Source organism: Moschus berezovskii, chromosome X, assembly GCF_049115385.1.
Source record: "Moschus berezovskii isolate FMDL1 chromosome X, NW_MosBer_1.0, whole genome shotgun sequence".
NCBI lineage: Eukaryota > Metazoa > Chordata > Mammalia > Artiodactyla > Moschidae > Moschus > Moschus berezovskii.
Window position 1 is genome coordinate 121,099,816 of NC_142488.1, and position 18,669 is coordinate 121,118,484.

General features: G+C 40.0%; 1 protein-coding gene across 1 annotated transcript in view; it reads right to left on the reverse strand.

Moving 5' to 3' along the window:
* Positions 1 to 18,669, reverse strand: part of LOC129564133 (fibrous sheath-interacting protein 2-like) — an 84,362-nt gene that overhangs the window by 55,359 nt on the left and 10,334 nt on the right. The gene's annotated exons all lie outside the window — the stretch shown is intronic.

The following is an 18,669-nucleotide window of genomic DNA, read 5'->3' on the forward strand; positions in this document are numbered from 1 at the left end:
CTACCTGAAACTTTCCTCCTACTGGAAGGGGAAGTTAACAGTTGAAGATGGAGGGAGAAAGCTGGCTGCTAAAGTGATGTACTGTCTCAGAGGCAGAAGGTTACACCCTCATCTCACTGAACTGAACTGTGAGCTTTTGTTACTGAGTCTTCCTTCACAAACTTTTCGTTCCTTCCTCCCTCTCACATTGTGTTTACTGACTGGTCTCTTTAAAAGTTCTCTTGAACCCATTCTCTTGCTCATTTCTTTAAAAGTGAAGTCTTTTCTGCTTTCCCTTAAAACTTCTTTTTATCTGGTTCTTTTCCCTTCTTTCTCTTTTGCCCCCCCCCTCACACATCTTGTCTCCTGTCCTCTCTTTTCTCTTTTTTACTATTTAGTGATCCACTTTTAAAAAGTTATTCATTTGTTCTCTTTCCAACTCTCTACCTTTCACGTATTGGCTTTTCACTGGTTTCTCCCTTTCCAAATCAGTTCTGTGTGTGTGTGTGCATGGATGGATGCATGTTTCTACCTATCGTCTATCTCCCTGTCTGCCGCACCTACCCATCCCTCTACCTTCCTAGCCATCTATCCATCTATATTGTATTCTCTTTTTTTAAAAACTGACTTCTACTTTTTAAACCTATCTCCCTCCATCACACACAATTGTACTTGGCTTTATTGGTTCTCCCCCTCATTCTCGCATTGTTTTTTTCTGCTTTTTCTCACTTTCCCCTACTGACTCATCATTTATAAACCTCTTTTCTTTCTTCATTATTTCTTACTTCTGTTCCATCATCCTTTCTTCCTATCTTCCTTTCTTATCTTTACTCTTCCCACCCTCCTGTCTTCCTTCCTCCCATCCTCCTTTTACTCTCTTTCTGCTGGCTCCCCTTTTGTTTTTTCCTTCCTGCTCTAACTCTCTCATTCTCTTTTTCATGCATTCCTCCTTACTGGCTTCCACTTTTAAAATTATATATCTACCTACCTACTTACCTATCATCTGTACAACTGCCTACCTACCTATTCAGCTCTCAACCATTTCTCTTTGTCTTTATTTTTGTCTTTGCTTTCCTGACTCCTATTTTTACAGTCTGTCCCCCGCCACACAATTGTTTTAGGTTTTTTGTAGGAAAATGGTTCCTACATTTTCACTCTTACATTCTCTTCCCTTCTTTAGCTGTCTTTCCTACTGACTCATCCTTTATTTTAAATTTTTTATTTATTTTTGGTTGCGCTGGGTCTTTGTTCCTGCTTGCCGGCTTTCTCTAGTTGCAGCAAACAGGGCCTACTCTCTAGTTGCGGTGGGCAGGCTTTTCATTGCAGAGCCAGACTCTAGGGCATGAAAGCTTCAATAATTGCAGCACACAGGCTCGGTAGTTGTGGCTCACAGGCTCTAGAGTGTGGGCTCAGTAGCTGTGGCACATGAGCTTGGTTGCTCCACGGCATGTGGGATCTTCCTGGACCAGGGATCGAACCTGTGTCTCCTGCATTGGCAGGTGGATTCTTATCCACTGAGCCACCACGCAAGTCCCATCCTTTGTAAACTTACTGCCTGCCTGCCTTCCTGCTTCCCTCCCTATCTCCCCTACTTCCTGCCTTCCTGACCTCCTTCTTCCTTTCCTTCCTTCCTCCTCTCTTCCTCTTATATTCATTTTTTGGGTTTCCTCTTTTAACCCTGTTTCTCTTCTTCACTTATCTTTTTAATATTGACTTTTAAAAGCTAGATCTTCCACTTAAAAATCCTGTCTACTTACCCATCTGTCCATCAACCTACCAAACTACCTAGCTGTTCTCCATTCATCTTTATTTTATTTGTTTTTAACTGAGTTCCTCTTTTTTAGAGCTTTCTCTCCTTGCTCCCTACATCCTCCCTTCCCTCTTTCCTCCTTCCTGCCTCGTCTCACTTTCTCCTCTTTCTTTCCCTCACTCCATTTCTTTCATGGTCTCTGTCTCTCTCTTCTTGCCCTGCCTGCATGCATGCCTTCCCCTCCCCTCCCTCACTTCATCACTTCCTCCACCGCTTCCTCCCCTCTTACTGTCCACTGCCCCTTCACCCTTTCCTCACGCCTTTCTTCCTTCCCCCTGCCTCCTCCTTTCCTTTCTCCATCCATCCACCCACGCTCTCTCTCTCATCTTCTTTCATTTGCTTTTCTCTCCTTCTGTCCATTCCTGTCTCCTTCCTCTTTCCCCCACTATTTCTCTCTCCCATTTCCTTCTTTCTTCCCTTCCTCCTTTCTTCCATTCTTCTTTTGCTTTGTTTATACTACTCCTTTTTCAAAACATTTTGTTTCCTTCTCGCTTTCTTTATACATTTTGCTATTATCTTTACTACTGCTTTCTCCTTTAAAAATTTGTTCTTTCTACATATCTAGCTAGCTGGCTCTATATCTGGCTGTCAATCACTCTTAAATTGGCTCCTACTTTTAAAACTTTTTGGGCTGTGAGACATTCTTCCTTTCTTTCTGTCTCTGACTCTCCTTTTTTCTTCATTTCTGTCTCTCATTCTTGTATTTTTCTCTATTTTACATTTTCTTATAATTTATTCCATTTGAAACCTCTCCTCTTTTTTGCTTTCACATGTCTTCCTTTCTTCCTTCGTTCTTTCCTTCCGTTATTCTATTTCTGTTCATCATTTTCTTGTTCCCTTTCTGTATTTCTTTCTTCTCAGTGCCTGTCTGCATGCAGCCTCCCTGCCTTCCTGTTTCCCTTTCCTACTTTACCCTATCCTATCCTGTCCTGTCCATCTTCCCTTTTTCTTTTATTTTCTATGTACTGGCCCCTTTGAAAAATATTTTTTAACTTCATTCCCTTTCTCTTTTTCTATCTTTTATGTACTGACTTTTAAAAACTCAGTTCTCTTTTTGAAAATAAGACCTATCTATCCATTCAACCATCGATCATCTATCAATCATCTATCTATGGTTCTATATATATTTTATATACTTTCCTACTTATCAACCTACCCTCCTGTCAATTCATCCATGAATCTTATATCACTGAAATATTTTGACTGGCTTCTTTTTAGAGTTCTTTCCCCACTGTCCAAAATTGGGCTTAATTTTCTTATTAATACATCCTTTTCAAGCCCTTCACACTGTTTCATTTCTTTTATATTTTACACTTTCTACAGGCTCATCATTTTAAACTTCTCTTTCCTCCCACTTCCTCTTTTCAATCTTTCTGTCCTTCTTTAAAAGCTTTTTTCTGTCCCTTCTAGCTCTGCTTCATTCATTGTCCTTTTCTCTTTGTCTTTCCTCCCCTATTTTTATCTCTTCCTTCTGTCATCCCTTTTATCTCCTCTTTCTTTCTTCCACTCCTTCCTTACTTCCCTCTTTGCACTCTTCTTCCATTCTTTTTGCATTGTCTCCTATTTTTAAAGATTCTTCTTTTCATTACTATTTATTTTCATCACTAATAAACTGAAATTTATTTTATTATTATTAAAATATTTATGTATTTGGTTGGGTCTTAGTTATAGTATGGAATCTAGTTCCTTGACCAAGGATCAAATCCAAGCCCCCTGTGTTGGGAGTGCAGAGTCGTAGCCACTGGACCACTGGGGAAGCCCCTCCTCCCTCTTTCCTCCCTGTCCGTCCTCCCTTTCCTTGTGTCTTATTCCTTCCTCCTACCTCCTTTCATCATCCACCTTACCACCCTTCCTCCCTCTCATCTTCCTTCGTTTTCCCTCCTTCCCCTTTCCTTCCTCCCCCTTCCCTTCTTCTATTACTACTCTTAAAACTTTTTTATTTCCTTTCCTCTCTCTATATATATTCTTGTCCTGACAACTGCCTTCTCCTATAAAAACTTTATTCTACCTAAATTTCCTACCTATCTAGCTGGCTATCTACATAGGTATCAATCATTTAGCTTTATGTTACGTTTATTGCCTTCTACTTTTAACTATTCGCACATCACACAGTTGTACTTGGTTTTCCTACTGATCCTCCATCACACTCTTACATTCCTTCTCCTTCTGTATGCCATTCTTTTCCCTGACTCATCCTTTGCAGAATTCGATTCTTCCTTTCTTCTTTTACTGTCTCCTTTGAAAAAAACTTTCTTTTCTTCTCTCATTTTCTGTATTCTTTGTCCTGTCTTACTACTACTGGTTTCTCCTTTATGAATATCTATCAACCTGTCATCTGATTGTCATCAATCAATGTATCATTATTTTACCATTTTAAACTGATTTTTTTCAGAACTCTCTCTCTCCATGCCTTCAATTATACTTAATTTTATCAACATCTCTTCTTAATCTCTTCAGCATCTCTCACTCACATTTTGTTTTTTATTTCATACTTTTTCCTAGCCTCATCCTTTTTAAAAAAATTTTTATGTATTGGAGTAGAGTTGATTTACAATGTTGTTAGTGTCAAGTGTACAGGAAAGTGAATCAGTTATACATATGTTCACTCTTTTTTGTGTGTGAAATTTGAACAAAGTCTATATTTAATAACTGTATCACATGTTAATTTTGTTTTTTTTTTTCTTTTACAACATAGTGTTTCTTTATATTCTCAGAATTGGACTAGAAGTTTCAAGCCTCATTCAAATTGTTTTAAAATCACTAAGGTGATAAACTTTCTAGACTTTTCGTAGGACTACCAGATGCAAAATACATGGAACTATATCAAACTTCTAAGTGAATGTATAAATTAGAAATCTAGCATTCTATTCATACTAAGTCAAACAAGTGGAATGCCATAAATGTCATAAATTTTTTAGCTAGGCAAAAATTCATAAGCTTTCTAAAATACATATATATATTATTGATACTATATAAACTTTTCTACTATACTTGATAAAGGCTTGAGAAAGAACGTCAAAAAATAAAAAAAGAGAAATTGGAAAACATAAACTAAATGAAACGGGAACACTAAATATGAAATAGAAAAAGTGAAACAAACTAGATAAATGTAAAAGATCATCATACAGTCCAGTTGCTTTTAAACATAGCTGCTCATTAGAAACACATCTGGAGCTCTGGAGAAAAAAAGCAATACCTGGGCATTTGTATTTTTCAAAAAATTCCATGATAATTCTGATTTTAAAAAGTGATTACAGGTTTTTCTATTAAATGGTAGTTTTAGTGATGTAGAACTTTATTATTTTCTGCTGACCAATCATGATACAATGGTATTAAGTGAATAGTAAAAGATGTTCATCAGTTTTCACAATCAATAGTCAGACAAAAAATAAAAGATAATTACAATTGCAAGCCATAATGGAAACATGATTATCCTAACAATATAAAATAATTACATACAATTTGGGGGGTTAAGTGGAGTGATATGGTAAGTGGAAGTGCATATATGCACATGTTCTCATCCACCAAGCCAGCCAGGCTATCTTTTGTTTGGTGTACTTAATCCATTTACATTTAAGGTAATTATCGGATTATATGATACTATTGCCATTTCCTTAATTATTTGGGGTTTATTTTGTGTAGGTCTTTTCCTTCTCGTGTGTTTCTTGCCTAGAGAAGTTCCTTTAGCATTTGTTGTAAAGCTGGTTTGGTGGTGCTGAATTCTCTTAACTTTGCTTGTCTGGAAAGCTTTTGATTTCTCCATCAAATCTGAAGGAGAGTCTTGCTGGGTAGAATTTTGGTTGTAGGTTCTTCCCTTTCATCACTTTAATATGATGCTGTTCCCTTCTGGCTTGTAGAGTTTCCATTGAGAAATCAGCTGATAATGTTATGGGAGTTCCGTTGTATGTTATTTGCCGTTTTTCCCTTGTTGCTTTTACTATTTTATCTGTCTTTAATTTTTGTCAGTTTCATTATTATGTGTCTTGGTGTGTTCCTCCTTGGGTTTATCCTGCCTGGAACTCTGTGTGCTTCCTGGACTTGGTTGACTATTTCCTTTCCGATGTTTGAGGAGCTTTCAGCTATTATCTCTTCAAATATTTTCTCAGGTCCTTTCTGTCTGTCTTCTTCTGGGACCCCTATAATGTGAATGTTGGTGTGTTTAATGTTGTTCCAGAGGTCTCTTAGGCTGTCTTAATTTTTTTTCCATTCTTTTTTCTATATTCTGTTTTGTGGCAGTGATTTCCACCATTCTGTCTTCCCGGTTACTTATCCATTCTGCCTCAATTATTCTGTTACTGATTGCTTCCAGTGTATTCATGTGTTTTTTTTTTCTTTTCCATTCTTTAGTTCTATGTCTTTGGTAAACATTTCTTGCATCTTCTCCATTCTTTTTCTGAAATCCTGGATCATCTTCACTATCATTATTCTGAATCCTTTATGTGGGAGGTTGCCTATCTCCACTTCAGGTTTTATCTTGTCCTTTCATCTGGGACATAACTCTCTGCATTTTCATTTTGATTAACTTTCTGTGAGGCTTCATTCTGGCAACTGCAGGATTGTTCTCTTCTTGCTTCTTCTGTCTTCTGGTGGATGAGGCTAGGGGAGTTGTGTAAGTTTCCTGATGGGAGGGACTGGCAGTGGGAAAAACTGGGTCTTGCTCTGGTGGGCAGGGCCATGTTCAGTAAAGCTTTCCAATTGCTGCTGATGGATAGAGTTGCACTCCCTCTCTCCCTAGGATTCCCAGGTGGCCCTAGTAGTAAAGAACCTGCCTGCCAATGCAGGAGACATAAGAGATACAGATTCAGTCCCTGGATCAGCAAGATCCCCTAGAGGAGAGCATAGCAACCCACTTCTGTATTCTTGCCTAGAGAATCCCATGGACAGAGGAGTCTGGTGGGCTACAATCCATAGGGTCTCAAAGAGTTGGACACGACTGAAGTGACTTAGTGTGCAAGACCCAGCCCTGGGGTCTAGAGGCTGTATGGTAGGGTTAATGGCAACGTGCAAGAAGACTTATGCCAAGGGGCACCTTCCAGGACTGCTGCTGCTAGTACCCCCATCTCTGCAGTGAACCACTGCCGACCCATGCCTCCACAGGAGACCCTCAATACTAGCAGGTAGGTCTGGTTCAATCTCCTGTGGGATCACTGTTCCTTTCTCCTGGGTCTTGGCGTGTGCAAGATTTTGTTCATGTCCTCCTAGAGTGGAGTCTCTGTTTTCCCCAGTCCTGTGGAAGTACTGTAATCAAATCCCACTGGCCTTCAAGGTTAGATTCCCTGGGGAGTCTCAGTCCCTTTGCGGGATCCCCAGGCTAGGAAGCCTGATGTGGGGCTCAGAACCTTCACAACAGTGGGAGAACTTGTTTGGTATTATTGTTTTCCAGTTTGTGGGCTGCCCACTTGGCAGGTATGGGATTTGATTTTATCGTGATTGCGGCCCTCCTACCATGTCATTGCAGTTTCTTCTTGTCTTTGGAAGTAAGGTATCTTTTTTGATGGGTTCCAGCATCCTCCTGTCAATGGTTGTTCAACAGCTAGTTGTGATTTTGGTGCTCTCCCAGGAGGAGATGAGCACATGTCCTCTACTCTGCCATCTTGAACTGGAAGTTCCCTCATCCTTTCAAAAGTTTTAATTTTCTTTTCTCCCTCTTTCCCTCCATTCTCTTCACTTCCATTATCTTTTATTCTGTCATTCTTGTTCTATGCATTCTTTATTGGTTCCTCCTTTTAGAACTTATTTTATTCTCTCTCTTAAATTTTTTGTAATGATATTTCTTATTTTCTTTTTTAAACAACTTCTTTCTCTCTCTTCCCCTTTCTTTTCTTCTCTCTTTTAAGAAAAATATGTGTTTATTTTTGGTTGTGCTGGGTCTTCATTGCTGTGTGGGCTTTTCTCTAGTTGTGGCAAGTGAAAGCTACTATCTAGTTGTGGTGTGCAGGCTTCTCATTGTTGTGGCTTCTCTTATTGTGGAGCATGAACTCTTGGGCATGCAGGCTTCAGCACCTGCAGCTTGTGGGCTCTAGATCACAGGCTCACTAGTTGTGGCAAACAGGCTTAGTTGCTCCACAGCATGTGGGATCGAACCCATGTATCACTCTCATTTCACACTCACATTTTTTCCCTTTTGATTTTACTCTTTTTCCTAGGGACTCCATAACCTCTGTTTCTTTCCTGCCTCGGTCTTCTTTTTATCTGTCCCCTTCCCCTTCCCTTCTTTGATTCTTTCTTCCCTCCCCACTCTCTTGCCCCCTTCATATTTCCTTTCTTCTCTCATTTCTTTCTTATTCAATAATGTCCTTTTCCCATCCTCTCCCTCAATGCTTCACCCTCTACATTCCTTAATTCCTTCTTTACTCTTTCTCCTCCTTTCCTTTCCTCCTGTCTCTAACTTTTTCCCTTCCATTCTCCTTTTATTTTCTTTTAGTGTCCTCTTTTTAAATCATTCTTTCCATCCATTTCTAAGTTTTTCTTTCTTTTTTATTGGCTTCTGCCTATTACTGTCCTTTCTATATGTATGCATATTTGGATGAATCTGTCTTTTGTTTCTATCAATCATATATTTATCTTCCTTTGTACATACCTAATACCTAGCTGTCCATCTAGCTATCAAGCATCTATGTATGTTTACTGTCTCTTTACTGACTTGTATTTTTAAAATCTCTCCCATACCACACACAATTGTACTCGATACTCTTACTCACACAGTCTCTTTTTTTTAAAGACTTTGCATATATTATGACAGTCATTAGTGACACAAGTTGTAAAATACTTTTCCATACTTTTGAGTTTTGCATATGATGAGTCAGTATCAGTCACTGTGGATAAATTATGTGAGCTTTCTGTGGTTTTTTTTAACATGCATTCAACTAGATATGATTCAGAATAGATTAATACTCCCTTTGTTTAATTACAGTTAGCTAAAAAGTTGCCTGATAGCCCACCAAACAGGATTTGCTTTAAGACCAACCCACAGAGTCAACTGGAGACTGAGTGTGCTGGGACCTGCTGGGTCAGCCGTAGTAGTGTTTAGCTAATTGTCTAGAGTATTAACCCCTGGAGAAGGGAATGGCAACCCACTCCAGTATTCTTACTTGGAGAATCCCATGGACAGAGGAGCCTGGTTGGCTACAGTCCATGGGGCTGCAAAGAGTCGGACATGACTGAGTGACTAAGCGTACATACTAGAGCATAAAGAAGAAAGTCCTGGTTGGAGACACGAGGCCTGCACCACCAACTGTGGAACCTCCATGATGTGACTACACAGCTCCATCTGCAAATGTTTGTGGGGTGACCACTTAGGGGCCACACAGCTGTAGGCAGGCATTCTTGGGGCTGCATACATTGGCACAGTGGTGGGGTGGGGTGGGGTGACAGGAGTTGGGGAGTGGGCAGTCAGCTGGGTACCTGTTTGGAAGGTAGGATGTGCTCTAGGATATACGTTGAGGGAAAAGCCTGGAGCTGCTGCTGTATAGCCCATGGGGAAACCAGCTAGATAAACAATTCCTTTGGAATTTGCATAGGGAACCCCAGAAGAACCCAGGCTATAAACAGGATTGGTGACTTCAGGCCCTGGGCTGGTGGTTGGGCTTGGCAAGGGCCTGCCATGGAGGCCTGCTCCCATGAGAGGCTGAGTCACAAGGCCTATGCCCTGTCTTGCCTGGGCTCCCCGCCCACTCTCTTTCTTTAACGTTTTCCTGCAGTCTCATCTCTAAACCTTTGCTTGTATCCCTCCTCTCCCTCCCTCCCTCCCCTCTTATAGTTTTAAATTTTTATTTATTTATGCTTTATTGCATATAGTTGGTTAACAATGTTGTGTTAGTTTTAGGTGTACAGTAAAGTGATTCAGTTTCTATGAATCACACTTTTCAGATTCTTTTCCCTTATATGTTATCACAAAATATTGAGTATAGTTCTCTGTGCTATACAGTAGGTCCTTGTTGGTTATCTATTTTAGTTTCTTATACTTTTTAAGTGACTCCCCTTAAATTTTTTTCTTCTGTCTTCTGCACCTCTTTTATACTGCCATTCTTATTGGCTTCTATTTTTAAAATCTGTTTCGTATCTATCTATCCAATCTTCCTATCTATTTTAATGTATTTTTAGATCTCTCTCTCCTGTCCATGACTTTATTTTCTCACTAGTTTCTCCTTTTCAGCAGTCTCTTGCTGCCTCTCACGATCACTCTTTATGTTAGCCTTTTTCCCAGAGATTCTTCCCTTATAAACTTTCTTTCCTGCCCCTTTCTTCCTTTTATTCACCCCTCTCTCCCTCCATTCCAACCTCTCCCCCTCTTTCTTCTCTTTTTATATCCATACACCTACCTACATATATAAATACCTACTTACCTAGCTATCGATCCAGCTATTAATGATCTATGTTCATTGTACTCTTTCCGTATTGACTTTTACCTTTTAGAACTCTCTCCCACCCTGCACAGTTATACTTAATTTTCTTACAGTATCCTCCTCTCTCATTCTCTCTACTTATTCATGTAATTGTCTTCTGACACAAAAAATCCTTTCTAAACTGATTTCCTTCCTCCCTCCCTGCTTCCCCTCCCTACCTTCCTATTTCCTTCCCTCCCTCTCTTTCTTCCATTTTTAAAAAATATTGTTTTGACTTATTTATTTGGCTGCACTGGATTTTAGTTGTGGCATGTGGGATATAGTTCCTTGACCAGGGATCAAACCCAGGCCCTCTGCGTTGGGAGTGCAGAGTCTTAGCCACTGGACCACCAGGAAAGTCCCTCTCCTTCCTTCTTAAGTTTTTACTGGCTCCTTTTTAAACTTCTCTTTCTCCCCGCCCCCCTTCTCTCCTTCCTTTATACTGTCTTTACTGGATTGTCCTTTTAAAGTTCCACCTACCTAAACCTGTGCGCTTACCTATCTTCCTTACTATGTACCTATCATCTTCATTTTACTGTATTTTTATTGACTTAAAAAATCTCATTCTCCCCTTTCCTAACTGTACCCGAGTCTCTTCCTTTTAAACCTCTTCTTTCCTAATTCCTTTCCTTCCTCTATTCCTGGCTGTGTCTCTCTAGCTCTCCCTTTCACTGTGTCTCTGTTCTTTGTCTGCTGGCTGCCTTCCTCCCTCCTTTCCTTTCTGTCTCCCTCCCTGACCATACATCCGTCCCTTACCCCTTCTCTCCTTCCTCCCTCCCTCTCTCCTTCCTTCTGCTTTTCCTGTTCAGTTTTCTGAATTGCTTTTTTAATTTTTAAAATGTCTATTAATAATCTCTGTATATACATATTTATTTAATTTGCTTTTGTGACTGACTTCTTTTTAAATTCCCCTTCCCAACCTAGTGCGCTAATTTTCTCACTGGGTCCTCTTTTTCAGTCTCCTCTCCCTATTTCAATCATTCTTTTGTTCTCTTTGTCTCCTTTATTTTACTCTTTACTTCTAGACACTTACTCCTCGCATCTTACCTTTATTTTCTTTTGTCCCCTCCCTTCTTTCTTTTTTTATTTCCCATGTCTCTCATTCCCTTTGTTTCTCACTCTGTATTTGTTTCCTTTGCCTCCATGTATGGATGCATTCTTTTCTTTTGCTTGATTTTACTGTATTTTTACAGGGACCTGTTTTTATACTTTTTTTTGTTTTCTTATCATCTTTCTCTATTATCTTTCTTACTTGGCATCTTTTAAAATTATAATCTATTTACTATGTGTTTATCTATCTTTTACTGTCTTCTTCAACAACTTCTCTTTAAATCTCTCATCCCCACAGTCCTACTTGAGTTTCCTACTGACTCCATCTTTTTAAGATTCTCTCCCTTTCAAACTCTTTTTCCTTTTACTTTCTCCTACCAATTCATTCTATTTCAAGCTGCCTGCCTGGTCTCCTTCCCTCCATCCCTTCTTCCCCTATTCTTTTACTCCGTTTTTCTTCCTGCCTGCTGCTTTTCACCTTTTGCTCATTTTTTCTTATGCTTTTTTTTATACCTCTTTTTTTTTTTTTACTGGTACTTCCTATTTATAGTCCATTCTGTCTATCTGACTGCCTGCTGCTGCTGCTGTTACTGCTGCTAAGTCACTTCAGTCGTGTCCGACTCTGTGCGACCCCATACCAGGCCCCACCATCCCTGGGATTCTCCAGGCAGGAACACTGGAGTGGGTTGCCATTTCCTTCTCCAATGCATGAAAGTGAAAAGTGAAAGTGAAGTCGCTCAGTCGTGTCCGACCCCATGGACTGCAGCCTTCCAGGCTCCTCTGTCCATGAGATTTTCCAGGCAAGAGTACTGGAGTGGGGTGCCATTGCCTTCTCCGCTGACTGCCTGCTACCAAACTGTAAATAATCTATTTTTCAATCTATATATTAGGGTCTTTAAAAAATTATTCCTTCTCATCTTTGAATCTCTTTCACTTGCACAGACCATTGTACTTGATGTTTTTCTTACTGGCTACTCCTTTTCAAACACTTTCATGCTCATCTTTAATCTCTTACCTTTTCCTTTTTGAATGACTTGTCCTTTTCTTGTTTTTCCTCTCATTCATCCTCTTTTCCTTCCATTTTCCATCCTTTCCTCCCCCTCCATTTCCTTCCCCTTCCTTTCCTCCTCTCTCCCTCCATTCCTTCTTTCCTTTCTGTTTATCTATTGCTCCCTTTTTTCACTGTGTCTTTCTTCTCTTTTCCTGTCTTCCTTCCCTCCCTCCCCCTTCTCTATGTTTCTTGATGACTTTCTCTCACTCTCTCTGGCTTTTCTGTCTTCTTTGCCTGCTGGCCTGCAAGCCCCTTTTCTCCCTTCTTCCCTCTCCTTCCTCTTTGCTTTCCCCAATGCTTCTCTCTCCCTCTTTCTTCCTATATTCCTCTCACTTTCCCTCCACCCTCTTTTCCTTTGTCCTTCATTACTTTTCTCCTTATCTTTTTCCCTCTAACAGCCTAATCCCTCTGTCACAGCACTCTCTCCACTCCTTCCCTTCCTTCCTTCTCCTCTCAGTGTCTCCAGTGTTTAAACACTCTTCTTTACTTCTTCTCTCTTTTCTTTCCTGTATTATCTTTTTATTGGCTTCATTTTACAGTCCTACCTATAGCTATGTGTTTATCTAGGTATCAAATCATCTATCTTCATTTTACTCTATTTTTTATTGGTTTTTACATTTTAGCTATACCTCAGCAACACACCATATAAAATTTTACTTGATTTTCTTAATGGCTTCATTTAAAAAATGTTCTTTCTTCTCTTTTTCACCCCCAAATGTTCCTTCCATTCTTTTTGCACAGTGGCTCAGATCATGAACTCCTTATTGCCAAATTCAGACTTAAATTGAAGATACTAGAGAAAACCACTAGACCATTCAGGTAAAACATAAATCAAATCACTTATGGTTATACAGTGGAAGTGACAAATAGATTTAAGGGACTAGATCTGATAGAGTGCCTGATGAACTATGGACGGATGTTCAGGACATTGTACAGGAGACAGGGATCAAGACCATCTCCAAGAAAAACAATGCAAAAAAGCAAAATGGCTGTCTGAGGAGGCCTTACAAATAGCAATGAAAAGAAGAGAAGCCAAAAGAAAAGCAGGAAAGGAAAGATATACCCATTTTAATTCAGAGTTCCAAAGAATAGCAAGGAGAGATAAGAAAGCCTTCCTTAGTGATCAGTGCAAAGAAATAGAGGAAAACAATAGAATGGGAAAGACTAGAGATCTCTTCAAGAAAATCAGAGATACCAAGGGAACATTTCATGCAAAGATGGGCTCAATAAAGGACAGAAATGGTATGGACATAACAGAGGCAGAAGATAATAAGAAGAGGTGGCAAGAATACACAGAACTATACAAAAAAGATCTTCATGACCCGGATAACCATGATGGTGCGATTGCTCACCTAGAGCTAGACATTCTGGAGTGCGAAGTCAAGTGGGCCTTATGATGCTATGAACAAAGCTAGTGGAGGTGATGGAATTCCAGTTGAGCTATTTCAAATCCTCCAATGATGATGCTGTGAAAGTGCTGCACTCAATATGCCAGCAAATTTGGAAAACTCAGCAGTGGCTACAGGACTGAAAAAGGTCAGTTTTCATTCCAATCCCAAAGACAGACAACGCCAAAGAATGCTCAAACTACTGCACAATTGCACTCATCTCACACACTAGTAAAGTCATGCTCAAAATTCTCCAAGCCGGGCTTCAGCAATAAGTGAACCATAAACTTCCAGATGTTTTAGAAAAGGCAGAAGAACCAGAGATCAAATTGCCAACATGCGCTGGATCATCAAAAAAGCGAGAGAGTTCAAGAAAAACATCTATTTCTGCTTTATTGACTATGCCAGAGCCTTTGACTGTGGATCACAATAAACTGGAAAATTCTTAAAGAGATGGGAATACCAGACCACCTGACCTGCCTCTTGAGAAACCTATATGCAGGTCAGGAAGCAACATTTAGAACTGGACATGGAACAGACTGGTTCCAAATAGGAAAAGGAGTATATCAAGGCTGTATATTGTCACCCTGCTTATTTAACTTATATGCAGAGTACATCATGAGAAATGTTGGGCTGGATGAAGCACAAGATGGAATCATGATTGCTGGGAGAAATATCAATAACCTCAGATATGCAGTTGATACCACCCTTTTGGCAGAAAGTGAAGAACTAAAGAGCCTCTTGATGAAAGTGAAAGAGGAGAGTAAACAGTTGGCTTAAAGCTCAACATTCAAAAAACGGGAAATAGATGGGGAAACAGTGGAAAGTAGTTGACTTTATTTTTTTGGGCTCCAAAATCATTGCAGATGCTGACTGCAGCCATGAAATTAAAAGACGCTTACTCCTTGGAAGGAAAGTTATGACCAACCTAGGCAGTATACTGAAAAGCAGAGACATTACTTTGTCAACAAAGGTCCATCTAGTCAAGGCTATGGTTTTTCCAGTGGTCATGTATGGATGTGAGAGTTGGACTATAAAGAAAGCTGATCACCGAAGAATTGATGCTTTTGAACTGTGGTGTTGGAAATGTTGGAGAAGACTCTTGAGAGTCCCTTGGACTGCAAGGAGATCCAACCAGTCCATCCTAAAGGAAATCAGTCCTGAGTGTTCATTGGATGGACTGATGCTAAAGCTGAAACTCCAACGCTTTGGCCACCTGATGCGAAGAGCTGACTCATTTCAAAAGACCCTGATGCTGGGAAAGATTGAAGGCAGACGGAGAAGGGGACGACAGAGGATGAGATGGTTGGATGGCATCACCGACTCAATGGAGATGAGTTTGAGTAGACTCCAGGAGTTGGTGATGGACAGGGAGGCCTGGTATGCTGTGGTCCATGGGGTTGCAAAGAGTCAGACATGACTGAGCCGATGAAATGAACTGGTCATTTTTAGTCCATGTCTATCTATCAATCATCTACCTTTATTTTACTATACTTTTAAACTGATTTGCATGTGTTACCCTCTCCCCCATTTATACTTTGCTTACTTACTCTTTAAGCTTTTTTCTCTCTTTTTCCATCTCTCTTTTCTGTCCTAACTTTTTTACTGGGTTTTCTTCTTTAGAGTCTTATCTGTATATCTACCTATCTAGATTTCAGTTATCCTCATCTCTTTTTTTTCAGTGACATTTCAAAACTTCCCCCACCCACATTGTACTTGATTTTCTTACCTGATCCTCTTCAATTCTCTCTCTCCTTATTTTACTTTTTCTGTTCCATTTACTCTTTTACTGTCCTATTCATTTTAAACTTGTTTTTTTTCTTCTCCATTTTGTTTTTATTCCTTTTGTCTGTGTTTTTACTTGCTCTTTCACTGTGTCTCTTTTGTTTTCTTCCATCCCTCCCACCCCGCTCTCTAGCTTCTCTTCCTCACTTCCTTTGTCTCTCCTTCCTCCCTCCTGCCTTCTTTTTTTTTAAAACTCGATTTTAATGGATACTTCCTCTTAAAGACTTGTCTTTTATCTCTCGCCCATCCTGTTTGGTTTACAGTCTTTTTCCCCTCCGAGTGCCAAATCACTTCAGTGGTATCTGACTGCTTGTGACCCCATGGACTATAGGCTGCCAGGCTCCTCTGTACAAGGGATTTTCTAGGCCAGAATACTGGATGGGTTGCCATGCCCTTCTCCAGGGTATCTTCCCCATCCAGGGCTTGAACTCAAGTCTCCTGTGGATCTGGCATTGCAGGCAGATTATTTACTGCTAAAACAAAGCAAACCAAAAACAACACCCAGTTGTGGATGTGACTGGTGATGGAAGTAAAGTCCGATGTTGTAAAGAGCAATACTGCATAGGAACCTGGAATGTTAGGTCCATGAATCAAGGCAAATTGTAAGTGTCAAATGGGAGATGGCAAGAGTGAATATCAACATTTCAGGAATCAGTGAGTTAAAATGGACTGGAATGGGTGAATTTAACTCAGATGACCATTATATATACTACTGTGGGCAAGAATCCCTTAGAAGAAATGGAGTAGCCATCAGAAACAACAAAAGAGCCTGAAATGCAGTACTTGGATGCAATCTCAAAAACAACAGAATGATCTCTGTTCATTTCCAAGGCAAACCATTCAATATCACAGTAATCCAAGTCTATGCCCCAACCAGTAATGCTGAAGAAGCTGAAGTTGAACGGTTCTATGAAGACCCACAAGACCTACTAGAACTAACACCCCCAAAAGATGGCCATTTCATTAGAGGGGACTGGAATGCAAAAGTAGGAAGTCAAGAAATACCTGGAGTGACAGGCAAGTTTGACCTTGGAGTACAAAATGAAACAGGGCAAAGGTTAATAGAGTTTTGCCAAGAGAACACACTGGTCATAGCAAACACCCTCTTCCAACAACACAAGAGAAGACTCTACACATGGACATCACCAGATGGTCAACACCGAAATCAGATTGATTATATTCTTTGCAGCCAAAGATGGAGAAGTTCTATACAGTCAGCAAAAATAAGACTGGGAGCAGACAGCAGCTCAGATCATGAACTCCTTGTTGCCAAATTCAGACTTAAATTGAAGAAAGTAGGGAAAACCACTAGACCATTCAGGTATGACATAAATCAAATCCCTTATGATTATACAGTACAAGTGAGAAATAGCTTCAAGGGATTAGGTCTTATAGAGTGCCTGAAGAACTATGGATGGAGGTTCGTGACATTGTACAGGTGGCAGTGATCAAGACCATCCCTAAGAAAAAGAAATGTAAAAGGACAAAATGGTTGTCTAAGCATGCCTTACAAATAGCTGTGCAAAGAACAGAAGTGAAAGGCAAATGAGAAAAAGAATGATATACCCATTTGAATGCAGAGTTCCAAAGAATAGCAAGGAGAGATAAGAAAGCCTTATCGGTGATCAATACAAAGAAATAGAAGAAACAATATAATGGGAAAGACTAGAGATCTCTTCAAGGAAATTAGAGATACCAAGGGAATATTTCATGCAAAGATGGGCTCAATAAAGGACAGCAATGGTATGGATCTAATGGAAGCAGAAGATATTAAGAAGAGGTGGCAAGAATACACAGAACTATATAAAAAAGGTCTTCATGACCCAGATAACCACAGTGGTGTGATTGCTCACCTAGAGCCAGGCATCCTGGAGTGCGAAGTCAAGTGGGCCTTAGGATGCATTACTATAAACAAAGCTAGTGGAGGTGATGAAATTCCAGCTGAGCTATTTCAAATCCTACAAGATGATGCTGTGAAAGTGCTGCACTCAATATGCCAGCAAATTTGGGAAACTCAGCAGAGGCCACAGGACTGGAAAAGGTCAGTCTTCATTCCAATCCCAAAGAAAGGCAATGCCAAAGAATGCTCAAACTACTGCACAATTGCACTCATCTCACATGCTAGTAAAGTAATGCTCAAAATTATCCAAGCCAGGCTTCAACAGTACATGAACCATGAAATTCCAGATGTTCAAACTGGATTTAGAAAAGGCAGAGGAATCAGAGATCAAATTACCAGCATGCACTGGATTATCGAAAAAGCGAGAGAGTTCAAGAAAACCATCTATTTCTGCTTTATTGACTATGCCAAAGCCTTTGACTGTGTGGGTCACAACAAAATGTGGAACATTCTTAAAGAGATGGGAGTACCAGACCACCTTACCTGCGTCCTGAGAAATCTGTACTCAGCTTAAGAAGCAACAGTTAGAACTGGACATGGAACAACAGACTGGTTCCAAATCAGGAAAGGACTATGTCACGGCTGTATATTGTCACCCTGCTTATTTAACTTATATGCAGAGTACATCATGAGAAATACTGGGCTGGATGAAGCACAAGCTAGAATCAAGATTGCTGGGAGAAATATCAATAACCTCAGATATGCAGATGACACTACCCTTATGGCAGAAAACGAAGAAGAACTAAAGAGCCTCTTGATGAAAGTGAAAGAAGAGAGTGAAAAAGTTGGCTTAAAAGTCAACATTCAGAAAACAAAGATCATGGCATCTGGTTCCATCACTTCATGGCAAATAGATGGGGAAACAGTGGCAACAGTGACAGACTTTATTTTTTGGGCTCCAAAATCACTGCAGATGGTTACTGTAGCAATGAAATTAAAAGACACTTGCTCCTTGGGAGAAAAGTTATGACCAATCTAGACAGCATATTAAAAAGCAGAGACATACTTTGTCAACAAAGGTCCGTCTAGTCAAGGCTATAGTTTTTCTAGTAGTCATGTATGGATGTGAGAGCTGGACTCTGAAGAAAGCTGAGCACAGAAGAATTTATGCTTTTGAACTGTGGTGTTGGAGAAGACTCTTGCGAATCCCTTGGACAGCAAGGAGATCCAATCAGTCCATCCTAAAGGAAATCAGTCCTGTATTCATTGGAAGAACTGATGTTGAAGCTGAAACTCCAATACTTTGGCCATCTGATGCAAAGAACTGACTCATTGGAAAAAACCCTGATGCTGGGAAAGATTGATGGCGGAAGAAGGGGATG